Genomic DNA, 13,173 nt, shown 5'->3' on the forward strand with positions numbered 1-13,173 from the left:
CTACACTTCAGTTGGTTTCCCATAAAATCTTTTTTTTATTTATGAAATAATTTATCACTAGGATAGCGATAGGATTTTTCAGTACTATATTTTAAGTGCCTCACCAAAAAAAGAAGTTCTTTGGCAATGTAACTATTGAAATAGAATCTAACAAGCACCATAAGTGGAGACATGTTACAAACATTTGTACTATCACCCAAATGCATGGCCAATCTGTTCTAATATTTGTTTCTTCGTATGTTCGGCAATGTTTCTGTGACTTCCCTAAAAATGTGCTGACAAAGAAATGCTTTTGAGTTTGTTGGTCTTTTGTTTTATAATTATTTCAAACAGTTTTTACTGTGGCAAGAAGAACTAGAGATGCCGATGATTTGTGACTTTTGTTCGTTAATTGTATATTGAAAGACCTCAAGAAAGGCTTCTAAGCAATTATTAGTAGGTTTCATGAGATTTGTCAAGAACCAGGTTTGTTCCGTAAAACTTTAAGTATCTCTGAAAAACTGCTGAAGTTTGTCTTCCTGTTCTGAATGCTTAGCTTTTAAATGGCTAATCACTGGAATTCATAGTATTACTAGTTAATATCTCAGGACATAATATGCTAACCAACTACCATTAATGGAGAAGTCCATTAATATAAGTGGGTGTATATCCATATTTCAAGTGGTTTTCTTGAAAACTTTAGATTTGGAGGGATTCCTTCTTATATCTGCTCAGTCACTCAGTCATGTCCATCTCTTTGCTGTCCAACCCTTTGAACTGTAGCCCACCAGGCTCCTCTGTCCATGGGATTTTCTAGGCAAGAATACTGGAGTGGGTTGCTATACCCTCCTCTAGGAGAACTTCTTGACCCAGGGATTGAACCCGTGTCTCCTGCACTGATTCTTTACCCCTGAGCCATGGGACTATTCTAATTACAAACGTTACTTTTTTTTTTTTTTAAACCATAATGCAGCTGATTTGTACTAAAAGTAGAAAGGTTCGCTCTGCCATTTTCTTTAAGTTCATTTTGTTGTTATCTTTCTATTACCTGTTTCTTTTTTGAAGAAATATTTTTAAAGCCATTTTTCCAATATGAGGGTTAACTTAGTTAAAAGGAGATATTAGCTGAAACTCCCCTTACTGGGCAGACATTATTGGAATGTCTGGAAACCTGCTAGAAGCAATCAATTGACTGAACCAGGACTATCATCCCTTTGCCACTTTTTCCTCCATAGGATATCTTAGAACCACTGAGTCCTGGGAATTAAAATTATAGTCATTAGCATACCCTGACTAACATAACATCAACAGCAAGTTTGAAAACTACGGGCTCCTGTTAAGCCATGTCTCCCCTTTCTGAACATGTGCAACTGGGTTTTTTAACTTCGATGTAGAATTTTACCTTTGTGCCTACTCATTCCACTTCCTGTCATTTGTCCTTTTACTTTAGCCTATCAAGATCTTTTGAGATTCTGATTCTATCATCCAGTATGGTTGCCATCTCTTGTAAGCTTTCAAGATTTTCATATGCGTATTAAGAAGGATATTTCTTTAAGACAAAAATAAAACAATACCAAAAAAAGCAACTTCCTTCTGCTCCAGTTGCTCAGCCCCTGGGGCTGACAATGGCAGGATGGTGTAGTCTGTATTTTCTACACAGGGTTTCCTGTCAGAGGACTTCTGCATTTCAAAATCAGGCAACTGGAGTCAAACAACTCTTCGAATTTTTGTTCTCAAACTCCTGCAGTTCGGAGCTACAGTTTTCAGAACTCTCTCTCCATCTTCCCAATCACCATCTCCACCCTCCGTTTGCTCACAATTCCCTTCTAAGAGAGACATTTGAATATTATAAAAGTCTTTCCCAGATTTGCCTTTTACTAATTTTTTTTTTCCAATTAGGCAACAAAGCTTCTTTAATTCACTGATATTCCACATAGATTCTCTAAGCAGTTTGAAGCCAGTAAGACAGAGGAAAAGGGAAAAATTCTAGGATGACACCAGATTTCTGGTTTCAGGAGCTGCTTTGAAGGAAGCTAGTGCTTCTCACCTACTTCCTATGAAAAAAAAAATAAATGGAAAAGAAATGGAATCCAATCTTAACATGATGAGTTTGAGATGCCCAGGAATACCCATGTGGAGATGTTGAGATTCCATGAAATGGACCAGTCTAGAGCTAAGATAGCCACTAGGATTAGTACTCTGCAATGTGCAGATAGTAATTCCGAAGACACATTGAGTATGTGCTCTCACAGCTTTTGTCTCAAGGCAATTCTGGTCCTTGCAGTAGACATGGTGGGCCAGAAAGAAACAGGCAAAAACTGCCCTCTTTTTCAGGTGTGTCTCACTCTATGACCACAGACAACATACATTAGGAATCGTTTTGCAAGCTGCCTTTGGAATTCATCAACCCCAACTGTAGACAAATGGGGATTGCTACCAGAAGAGTTAGCTTCCATATTCAGCCTGCACAGCTCCAACTGCCGACTGTGAGCCACAATAGCTGGTTGTGGTCACTGCTCTCTGCTGCCACCTACTGGTGGGCACATTGTTGTTCGGTCACTAAGTCCTGTCTGACTCTGCGACCCCAGGGACTGTAGTATGCCAGGCTTCCCTGTCCTTCACTATCTCCCTGAGTTTGCTCAAATTCATGTCCATTGAGTCAGTGATGCCATCCAACTATTGCATCCTCTGTCACCCCCTTCTCCTCTTGCTGTCAATCTTTCCTAGCATCAGGGTCTCTTCCAATGAGACAGCTCCTTGCATCAGGTGGCCAAAGTATTGGAGCTTCGGCATCAATCCTTCCAATGAATATTCAGGTGGGCACAGAGCTGTTCATGAATTGCTCAAGGGCATGTCACATTACATACGGGTACTGGTCTGAGCAGCACACATCTGTTACTGGGAAAATGAGACTGGCCAGCCAACACCCACACAGATCAGAACAATCAGTGCCCACCTCCAGGTTTAAGCCATAGTAAAATCAGAGACACCTAATAGCATCAAATTTTTCATATATGATTTGGGAGTAGCAATTGAGCTGGGAGGGGGAGCTAGGGAGTCTGTCATTTAACTGCTTTTGTATACCAGGAATTCTATTTTTACTTAGATGGTATGCTCATTTGGAATGACTTTGGGTATGGAGGCTAATGAATGTCCTGGGAGCTTAATGGCCTTCTTAAGACACCCTTTGTTTCCATGACTTGGGCCACCACTCTGCTATGAAGTCCAGGCCATAGTTTAGGGAGCCCAATAACCTTTAGCCAAAGTCACAGACCTCTCAGGCTTCCATATACTTCCCAGACTTTCTTTTTCCTTCTCAGCCTTAAGATCCTTACCACACCCAATTTTTAGCAAGAGGCTTTCATCACTGAGAGGAGAAAAATGCGCCTCTGCACCAGGAGAGCATCTTCATGTTATATGGCATTTGACTCATGTCCATGCCCAGTAGGAAGTTATTGTTAGAATTTGAGTATAGATAGCGAAATTGATATTTGGTTTAAAGGTCCTCCAGATGGTAAGCAGAAGTAGAATTTGAAGCCAGGTGTGTCTGGCTTCAAAGTGTAGGATCTTTCTGCTTTTTCCATGCTTCCTTTCCCGGAGCAGGGCTCAGATGAGTTTCAGAGCCACCCCAGCATACACAGTAGAAGAGGTGTCTAGTCCTCCAGATTGGTTACCTTAATGCCTTGGAGGACACCTGCATATAAGTTCTTGACTTCCCTCAGGGCATCTCCCAACCCTCTTGAATGCATGCATGCTAAGTCGCTTCAGCCATGTCCAGCTCTTTGTGATCCCATGGACTGTAGCCCACCAGGCTCCTCTATTCGTGGAATTTTCCAGGCAAGAATACTGGAGTGGGTTGCTGTTTCCTTCTCTAGGGGATCTTCTCACCGCAGGGATCGAACCGGCATTTCTTACATCTGCTGCATCAGCAGGTGTGTTTTTTACCCCTAGCGCCACCTGGGAAGCCCCACCCTGTTGGATTATCATGGTCTGCTCAATCCATTAACCATGGCCCTTTATAACTGCTAATGGCTCTGTATTTAGACTAGTGCCTTTGACATTTAATTCTGACACCTGTGCCGAGAAAGCAAGACCCACAGTGCTCCAGGGCCTGCCTCAACCACTCCAATCCTAGTAAACTATCCCGGTAAGTTTTATCACAGATCTGCTCATCTCTCAAGTCTGCAGCAAATTTTGGAAGTGGCAAATATCCTTTATAATCCCTAGTCTTCATCCTCTGACCTTCTTCTCAGCTACCTTCATCATAGCCCACTTGTTCACCAAAGATGTAGGAGGATTATCTGGTATCTGACAGTGACTTCCAGTTCGTATCTGGCTTCAGAGAGCACATGTCTCTTGCACCCAACACCCATAGCCAGAAGGCCAAACTGTATCCACTCAGTTCTGAAAAATGCCTCTGCTTCTACATCCATCTGTCTTTGCTTTGCTCCTTCCTTCTGCTTTGTGATCTCATTTGAAAAATCTCATTCCTGATTTTGGTGTTTGGATTCAACTCTACTTGCTGTATTTTCCTCAAACCTGACACCATCATGGGATCATGTTTTAACAATGACGACTTCATTTTAGAAAGTAGCATGATGGTTGCCAAGGCTTGAAGGAAAGCAGAAAGGGGGAGTTGTTGTTTTAAGGGTGTAGGGTTTCAGTTTTACAAGATAAAAATTTTCTGGAGATCTGTTTCACGACAATGTGAATATATTTAACACTTCTGAACTTTACACTTAAAAATTGTGAAGTCTGTAAATTTTATATTAGGTGTTTTTTACTGCAATAAAAAAATGCAGAAAAGAAATTTTTTTTATCACCCAGAAAAAAACAAATGGTCTCTCCATCTTTACTTTTTCTGGGAAATACCAATTCAATTTGCTACCATTAGGCACACATTGGGCTTCCCTGGTGGCTCAGATGGTAAAGAACCTGCCTGCAATGCAGGAGACCAGGGTTCTATCCCTGGATGGGGAAGATCCCCCAGAGGAGGAAACAGCAACCCACTCCAGTATGTTGCCTGAAGAATTCAGTGTACAGAGGAGCCTGGTAGGCTGCAGTCCATAGCGTGGCAAAGAGTCAGACACGACTGAGTGACTAACACTTTCACCTTCAGGCACAAATTAGAACTGGTTTTAGGGGAATTTTATGCTGTAGCATGTATTCCAATACAGAACCTTGATGTTGGCTACAACTGTAATCAGAATTCACACAGTAATTATATAACCTGACCCTTTGGGTCACTCTCTCGTTTTAGTTAAAAATATATGTTTTGACCCCTGGATCATGGGTTCTGAAATTTATAGACTTATTATATATGTGTATTCTATGGCTTACTCTAGACCTATAGAATTAGAAATCCTCTGAGGCCCAGAAATCTGCATGTTAAATAAACTCTATGTTATGTTGAAATAGGCTGCCACTGTATCACAGTTTGAGAAATTCTGCTTTAGAAGGTATGCTGCTTTTAAGGCAAAGACCAAATGCTTAATTTTTTTCTTCTGTGGGCAAGCTCAGAGCTTTGTACTCAGTAGGGACTTACATGTGGTTGAAAAAATACAGTTTAAAAAAAAAAAGAGGCATTTTGCTGGACTTGTCCAAATAAAATACAATCTGGAGCATGTGGCTTATTTCAGAATTAATTATGCATTAATATGTATTTGAGCAAGCCATATATAATAATAAGGAGCTATAATGTGAAGCTGTCTCCAAAAATGTGGTTTTAGTGTTTAGTGTTTTGAATCCAGACTCTCAGAGCCTCTGATCTCATACAGCTCTAAAAAGTCATTTCCTTTTTTGAACTTTTTATCCCTCTTCAGCCTCTAGGTGGAAATGAAGCATTCCTAGTTTCAACCTGACTTACAACTTTCAATGCGTTCTCAATGAAGTATTAGAGAACATTTATAATGTTCATTTCATTGTGTAGTCTGTCCACACAAGAATAACTGTGAAGATACTTTTTAATACCGTATGTTTTAGAATTTAATGTTTTGCTTAAGGAAAAGTTTCATTTATCTAGTAAGCAAAGCAATTCAGAGTTGCCTCATTCAGATTAAATTCATAATTTTATTTTTAACAGCCATTTACATTTATGCTATCACAAGTATGTACAATGGTAGTCTTTTCACTTAGAAATTAATAAGATAATTTCTTCTTCATATTCTAGAGGATTTTTGCCCATTAGATGGGTGGTTAGATAAACGTCTATAAAGGATCCCTCTAACCCCTACTAAGGTCTGTGAATTTATATTACCAAAGCAATTTTTTGATACACTCAGTATTCAGTTCAGTTCAGTCGCTCAGTCGTGTCTGACTCTTTGTGACCCCATGAATTGTAGCACGCCAGGCCTCCTTGTCCATCACCAACTCCCGGAGTTCACTCAGACTCACGTCCATCCAGTCGGTGATGCCATCCAGCCATCTCATCCTCTGTCGTCCCCTTCTCCTCCTGCCCCCAATCCCTCCCAGCATCAGAGTCTTTTCCAATGAGTCAACTCTTTGCATGAGGTGCATCATTCACTCAGTATTACTGGGATGTAATTTGAAATGTAGTTGTTCCCCAGAGAGAACACACTTTTAGCCCCAAATTTGCCTGTACAAAGAGAATTGCCTGATAGTTTTATCTTCGTGTGTTTTTAGAATGACATCATGCTTTAGAAATATAAACATCCAAATGGAAAATCAAAAATTAGATCAGATAGCCTTTAACTGTGTGGATCGCAATAAACTGTGGAAAATTCTTCAAGAGATGGGAATACCAGACCATCTGACCTGCCTCTTGAGAAACCTATATGCAGGTCAGGAGGCAACAGTTAGAACTGGACATGGAACAACAGACTGGTTCCAAATAGGAAAAAAGGAGTACCTCAAGGCTGTATACTGTCACCCTGCTTATTTAACTTCTATGCAGAGTACATCATGAGAAACTCTGGGCTGGAAGAAGCACAAGCTGGAATCAAGATTGCCGGGAGAAATATCAATAACCTCAGATATGCAGATGACACCACCCTTATGGCAGAAAGTGAAGAGGAACTAAAAAGCCTCTTGATGAAAGTGAAGTGGAGAGTGAAAAAGTTGGCTTAAAGCTCAACATTCAGAAAATGAAGATCATGGCTTCTGGTCCCATCTCTTCATGGAAAATAAATGGGGAAACAGTGGAAACAGTGTCAGACTTTATCTTTTTGGGCTCCAAAATCACTGCAGATGGTGACTGCAGCCATGAAATTAAAAGACGCTTACTCCTTGGAAGGAAAGTTATGATCAACCTAGATAGCATATTGAAAAGCAGAGACATTACTTTGCCAACAAAGGTCCATCTAGTCAAGGCTATGGTTTTTCCAGTGGTCATGTATGGATGTGAGAGTTGGACTGTGAAGAAGGCTGAGCGCCGAAGAATTGATGCTTTTGAACTGTGGTGTTGGAGAAGACTCTTGAGAGTTCCTTGGTCTGCAAGGAGATCAAACCAGTGCATTCTAAAGGAGATCAGCCCTGGGTGTTCTTTGGAAGGAATGATGCTAAAGCTGAAACTTCAGTACTTTGGCCACCTCATGCGAAGAGCTGACTCATTGGAAAAGACTCTGATGCTGGAAGGGATTGGGGGCAGGAGGAGAAGGGGACGACAGACGATGAGATGGCTGGATGGCATCACCTACTTGATGGATGTGAGTTTGAGTGAACTTCGGGAGTTGGTGATGGACTAGTGTCCTGTGATTCGTGGGGTCGCAAAGAGTCGGACACAACTGAGTGACTGAACTGAATTGAACTGAGTAACACCCCAACTGATCTATCTTTTAACTTTTCTAATGGACTAATCTATTATGTATGCTCTTTCTCCCCCGTAAGTCAACAGTAGTAACACAATGGTCACCAAACACCTTGTATGGATGCAACCAGGACTTGTGGCATTCCAAAATGTCTTAAGAGGCTTGAAAGGACAGGTCCAAAGTCATAGAAGCTTAGAACTGAAAGGACCTCAGAGATGGAGCATGGCTTCTCTGCTGGCTCAGATGGTAAAGAATATACTTGCAATGCAGGAGACCCGGCTTTGATCCCTGGGTTGGGAAGCTTCCCCAGAGAAACGAATGGCAACCCACTCCAGTATTCTTGCCTGGAGAATTCCATGGACAGAGGATACAATTCATGGTGTTGCAAAAAGTCAGATACAACTGAGCAACTAACACAGCAAACAGCAGAGATGGAGCAGGAAATTAATTAGGTTACTGAATTGCTGAATAGTGTATAATGGTGGAGAGATAACATGCTTCTCTCTTGAGGCAATGTATTTCTCACCGCTTTGAGGGAGGAAAAATTAAGAAATTGTTTTGTCAGGACTTCCCTGCTGGTCTGCTGCTGCTGCTGCTAAGTCGCTTCAGTCGTGTCCGACTCTGTGCGACCCCATAGATGGCTGCCCACCAGGCTCCTCCACTGTGGGATTTTCCAGGCAAGAGTACTGGAGTGGGTTGCCATTGCCTTCTCCATCCCTGCTGGTCTAGTGGTTAAGAATCTACCTTCCAATGCAGGGGAAGCAGGTTTGATCCTTGGCTGAAGAACTAAGATCCCACATGCCCTGTGGCAACTATGCCCATGAACTGCAACTACTGAGCCCACCACCAGGGCAGCCCATGCTCCACAATGAAGTCAAAGAAAAAGAAAAAGAAATTGTTTCGTCCGTTCTGTCTGTGGATGATACTGTGCTCACTATCCTTTGGAAATCCACCTGGTATTATGTCTACTTACTTCTTCTTTCTAGGTTGGGTATCCATTGTGGCAGACAGACTAGGGCAGCCCCCGTGATCCTCGGCCTCTGGGGATTCACACCCTTTTATCCCCTTCCCCTGAGTAAAGGCAGAACTAATAGAATGCAGCAAAGATGACATGATATACATGGTTATGTGTATGTGATAACCTCACACATGACTGTAAACCATCTTGGTAATAGATCTCCTATCGTTTGCCTGGTCAGGTATGGTTTAGCCCGGTCCACTGATTCAGAGTCTTACAAGGATCCAATCAAGTTATCAGCGGAAGCTTTGGTCTCATCTGAGGCTTGATTCTGGGGGAAGGGGCTGTTTGCAGCTGCTCTGGTTGTTGGCAGCCTCCAGTCCTTTGCATGCTCTTAGACTGAAGGCCTCTGTAGCTGGTTGTTGGCGGGAGACTACCTTGCCATGTGGTGCCCTCTAGAGGCACTCACAATGTGGCAGCTTGCTTCTTCAGAGCCAGTGAGGGAGAGTCTATGGGTCATAACTGTATACAACCAGAAGACTCAGTTATTTTAACTTGCTTCATCTAATCGGGGTGAATTTGCACCTGCAATTTATGTTAGGATTCTAAAACTTGTGACTGTGTTTACCTTGACAACATCAATATAAATGCAGTTTTTTCATTATTTGCATAATTATATGGTTCAGGGAATTATGGAGTAACATTGACTGTCTTGTGAATTCAGATGAATCTATTGTGTAAGCAAGGAACCTGTATAAACTATTAAATCAGCCACCAACCGACCACTTGACCTTCCTTAGACCAGAGTGTCTGCCAAAGTAATAAATTGTACCTTGGAGGGATAAATCAATTTCACTGCCATGTTCTATCTCCTACTTCCTTCCCTTCTTCTTTCCAAATGTTGCACAAAAATGTGATATTTGGGCACCAAATCTCTTGGATCCCATGATAACCTCCTTCTGTCTTCAGAAGTGTGCTGCGCACTGTGCCCTCAATGATCTGCATTCTTGTCTGCATATGTTCCTCCCAGTGATGGTTTTGTTCATCCTGATTCCGTCAGTGATTAGCTTCACAAACACACAACTGACAGAAACCATAAAATGAAAGTGTCCATATTTTAAATTAACAGAAAAAACTTTTACCACACCACCAATGAGAATTCCCTTTAGCTATTATGATATCAGATCTTAGCCTTGACAAAACTGTAAAGTCTAGGCATTCATTACTGGAGAGGTTCAAGATCCTTTATTTTAAAATCATCTTTCTGTGGAAACTAGACTTGTTTCATCTTAGATGTATGGTGAACTGACAGAAGATCAATCAAGTGCAAAGTCAAATTCAGTGAGGGAAGTCTGGTTTAGATTTCCCCAATGAATTTTTAACCAAAGCTGCACTTCCGCTTGGAAATATTGTGAATGGTTTCATTTGTGCCAGGATTACTGTAATTTTGCAAGGTAAATTTAACATTGTTAGATTAAGTAAAAATAAACAGCTGACGAACATAATTTACAGAGGTTAATGGAAAAGGTTCACGTGTATCCCCCTAAATCTTATAATTCCTTCAAAGAGTTGTTAACTTTTATATTTTATTTTCATAATGTAGAACTCCTTCCTGACTTTCCACCATCTTTTCAATATTCCTGCTAAAATGTATAAACCCATCCTTTACTTATGTTCTTTGGACTATTCATTCCAGCAGCTCTGATATATTTTTTATTAGTTTAATACAACAATTCAAGTCAAAGGAACACAGTTCCCCGCAATTTGATAGCACCTAGAACTTCTGTACTTTGTGAACAAAGATAGAATACTTTAGAAAATACCTACAAGGCATCGAGACTCAGATCCATGCAACGCATTGGGTCATTTGAGAAATAATATGCAGGCTTTTTTCACATCTTCCCTGAGGACTTTTGTTTGGGTTTCCTTTACATGTATACATTGAAATTCTTTGTAGATGACTGCAATAAAAAAATGTATTTTCCTCCACTGGCAAAACCAGAAGAAACTGGCATATTACTTTTCCTCATGAGGTCTTTGACTTTCTCCCCTAATGCCTGTTAAGAGAGTCTACTGCTAATTTTAGATTAAGAGTACAGAGCTTTTCTGTTTCCATAAATGTTTTAATGCTTCATTCCCATAGACAGGCTATTTGGGGAGCTCTGTGAAGCTGTTCTTCTTGAGAAGTAAAATATTTCCCCACAAAAAGAGAAGGGAGGTTTCCAGTGAAAAATGAAAGCCTGGTGAGTGTACTTGGGGCTCCTTAGAAGAGTTCATTCTCACATGGAGAACGGTTTGCTCCCAGAAACTTATTCCCCGCTTGCCATGTTCCTGCCAGTGTCAACGCATGCACCTTTCAGCCACTTCAGTACACTACAGCTGTCATATCCTGACCAGCATGGACTTCCTTCTTCCTTTCTGCTACCTCAACGAGGTCATTCACTCCTTTCTGTCTCTCTCTCTCTTTTTTTAAAAGAAACCTTTTCCTCTCCATCTGTGCCTGGGATGCAGATACTCTTGCTTTTCCCTCATCAGTTCTGGCTGAGCTCATTGTTCAACCTATTGTTTCTCATGGATAGGGCTTTGCATTAGAAAACCATAATCTAATCACTAAGCAAAAACAGGGAGTGGAATATTTTGTTTGCATTCAGAGGCTTTTCATTTACTTTTGTCATATTTTCTTTGTTTTGTTAACATCCATATTTTCAAACATCCATGTTAGTAAAGTCTGCTTTGAATTCGTCCATATTAACTATGGCTAGCCACAATGAGACAGAGGTTTTGTCTCTCCCTTAAATACCATCAGTTTGCTCTTTCCACTGCTTTTGCCCTGCTTCAGGTAGCTCCTCGAAATTAATTGGGAAATCCATTTGACTTTTTAACCTTTATGTGTAAAAACTCTTGTGGTATTCTTCATCGGGGTCACTGGTATGGTATTTAAAGTTACCCTTATTTTTCCATAAAACAAAATCATTTGCCTCAAATCTTTTTATTTGTATTCATGTCTTATTTTAATTGAGGTATAATTGATATTTAACATTATATTAGTTTCAGGTATACTACATACTGGTTTGATATTTGTGTGTATTGGGAAATAATCACCACAATCAAGTCTAATTAACAATCTGCCAACATTCATAATTACAGAAAATTTTCCTTCTTGTGATGAGGACTTTAAAGATTTACTCTCTTAGCAACTTTCACATATGCAATATGGTATTAACTCTGGGCTTACCCTGATAGCTCAGTTGCTAAAGAATCTGCCTGCAATGCAGGAGACCCCAGTTTGATTCCTGGGATGGGAAGTTCCCCTGGAGAAGGAATAGGCTACCCACTCTAGTATTCTTGGGCTTCCCTGGTGGCTCAGAAGGTAAAGAATCTGCCTGCAATGCGGAAGACCTGGATTCTGTCCTTGGGTTGGGAAGATCCCCTGGCGGAGGGCATGGCAACCCACTCCAGTATTCTTGCCTGAGAATCTCCATGAACAGAGGAGCCTGGCAGGCTACAGTCCATGAGGTCACAAAGAGTCAGACATGACTGCGTGACTAAGCACAGCACATTATTAACTCTAGTCACCAAGCTGTAATCTCAAATTCTTTTAAGAGGGTGGGATATTAATAAACAAAATAATTCTGTAGACTGATGCTTCTTATCCTTTAGTGAGCATGAGAATTATCTGGAGTTAAAACACGGATTGCTGGGCCCAGCCACGGAGACTTTGATCACAAAGTGCCACTGCTTCTCCAAGTGTTACCAGCGGAAACCAATATAAAGAGAAGCTTGTTGAGGTGTTAAGTGTATAATCATTGACCAATGATAGATAATAGAATTGTATGAATCCTATGTTACTACTTATTATTTAAATAATAGCAGTTTTAAAAACTCTATCCCTTAATAAGTTTTAAAGCATGGTATACACAGTATAAACGTTAAAAAAAAGCACAAAATATGTATATCAGAAATTAAACTGTTCCTTCTTTCCAGATCTCCACACCCACTTTGAAGAATCAAGCATGTTTAATATCTTGTTAGAGTATGTGCACTTAACATTTTGAAAGAAGCTGGGAACTGCCCTCTATCAAATAGTTTATGCCAGTTTATACTTCCATCTACTGTTATATGGATGCTTATTTCTCCACACTTCAATGGTATCGAATATCCAAAATTTTGATCTGCCAATCTGACATGTAAAAAATGACATCTAATCTTTATTTTACTTTGTGTTGCATTAAATTGTGGCAGAAGTTAAACAACTTTGAGTAGCAAGACTGTGGGCAATCTATTAATTTTGTGCAAAAGCTGATTGGTTTTTAAATTCGACTTCATACTTGCATCCAAGCAAAAGTATCTGCTTTTTTTGTTCGCCTTTGGTTGAATCTTGCTTTGAAAAGTGCTGCGTCACCTCCTTTTGAACATAAAGAAACAACTATGGTAACTCTCCTTGTCTGCCCTTTTCCTCCTTTCCCCCAG

This window comes from Bos javanicus, chromosome 11 (genome assembly GCF_032452875.1).
Source record: "Bos javanicus breed banteng chromosome 11, ARS-OSU_banteng_1.0, whole genome shotgun sequence".
Classification (NCBI taxonomy): Eukaryota; Metazoa; Chordata; class Mammalia; order Artiodactyla; family Bovidae; genus Bos; species Bos javanicus.